The sequence below is a fragment of the Eutrema salsugineum genome, unplaced genomic scaffold (assembly GCF_000478725.1).
Source record: "Eutrema salsugineum unplaced genomic scaffold, Eutsalg1_0 scaffold_3, whole genome shotgun sequence".
NCBI classification, from domain to species: domain Eukaryota; kingdom Viridiplantae; phylum Streptophyta; class Magnoliopsida; order Brassicales; family Brassicaceae; genus Eutrema; species Eutrema salsugineum.
This window is the reverse complement of record NW_006256756.1, coordinates 15023170-15024754: the sequence shown is the minus strand read 5'-3', so window position 1 is coordinate 15024754 and position 1585 is coordinate 15023170.

Here is a 1585-nt window from a genome sequence, read left to right as displayed (position 1 = left end):
TTTCCTTCCTATTGGTTGAACCAGCGTTACGATCCGCGGGTGGTTTGCCAGACGGTCCATCCTTTTTCGGCCCAGCCGCAGCAGCGTTACCAAGTAACTTAGCTTCTTGTACTGCTCCGGGCAGCGGATTGACTCGAAGTTCCTCTCCAGACGGTCGATCCAATCATCAGCCTCGATCGGCTTAGTTCCTCCCTGAAAGAATTTCGTACCCAACTTCTGCAAGTGGTCCATCACCTTCAGATAAGATGGGACCCTTACACCGGCAATTCCCATATCCGCTTCAGCAGGCGGATTCACTTGCACGACAAGCGGTGGTGCTACTTGGGCAGCCACAACAGCCGGCAAATAGTGCTAACACCTGGGTTAACAAACCAAACACCGCTTCCAATCCAACAGGGGTAGCAACAACGTTTAGAACAGCTCCAGCCACAGCAGCCGCAGCCGCATTCTCGCCATTCCCAGCAATGCCCGCATTTCGATCAACCTGATCCTGATTTCTACCCTCGGCGTTCCTAGCCGTCGAGTTGTCATCCACATCATGCTGATTTCGATCACCTCTTGCCATCTCCAAAGGTTTAGATACTCTATTAAGTTAGCCGGCAAACTAACTTAACACCATAGACAATCATTATCAGCCTTACTGCGGGACTTCGGCATTGGAAGGATGGTTTACCCACTAACCCACTTATGCTAAACTTGTCCTAGAACCGACCGCGCTCTGATACGAACTTGTAGCACCCTAACCCGGAATTTACTTTTTAACTTATACTTAGTCAAATTTCGATCCGGATTTTTACTTAGTATTTTTCACATTTGGTTCGTTTAGACAGTTTTAGCCGTGCATAAGTAGATTAAAAACAGAATACTTGAATTAAATCGAGGTTCTCAGTACCATGATTGTTTGCATATAAGCTATTACATTGACTAAGACCTTACCTACCCGATCCTACCATCCATCCCTTTCCAGCCTTAGTCCGCGCGCGCTGATCAGACATTATATTTACCTGCATCCACAAAAGGAGGCATAAGCAAACAGAACTGCTTAGTGAGAGCGGTCATCCCGTCTCACCGAGCCAAAGTACAATCGCATCAAACAAAGATCGAGCCCAATGCTCATCAGAACAGAAACCTACACGCGCATGACCATACACGCTTACCCGGCCGATCATCCAGCAACCAGACAAGCCTCGGCGAGCATCACAGCCGCGAGCGCCTTGCCTGATCTAGATCGCAGGTAAGGTGGATCGATCATCACGGCATAGCCAGCAGAAATGTTATGACAAGCATAGAATATACACGCAACCGACTAGAATCTAAGCAAGAATACGACTAAACTAGGTCACGGTCATGCACTCACCTCAGCTTTTATCGGACAGATTTGGTCAAGACAGAAATCTCGATCGGTCAGACTCGTTCCCACGATCGCTCGGCAGAATCCAGATCACGCTCGACAGAATTGCAAGCTCTCTCGGCTAGAATCCGGCAACTCTCGGTCAAACAGACTTTCTCTTGTCTAACTTCTCTTAAAACTGTTTCTCTTAATCTTTCTGAGTTCTTTGGTCACGTGAAGAAGAGAAAAATGAGC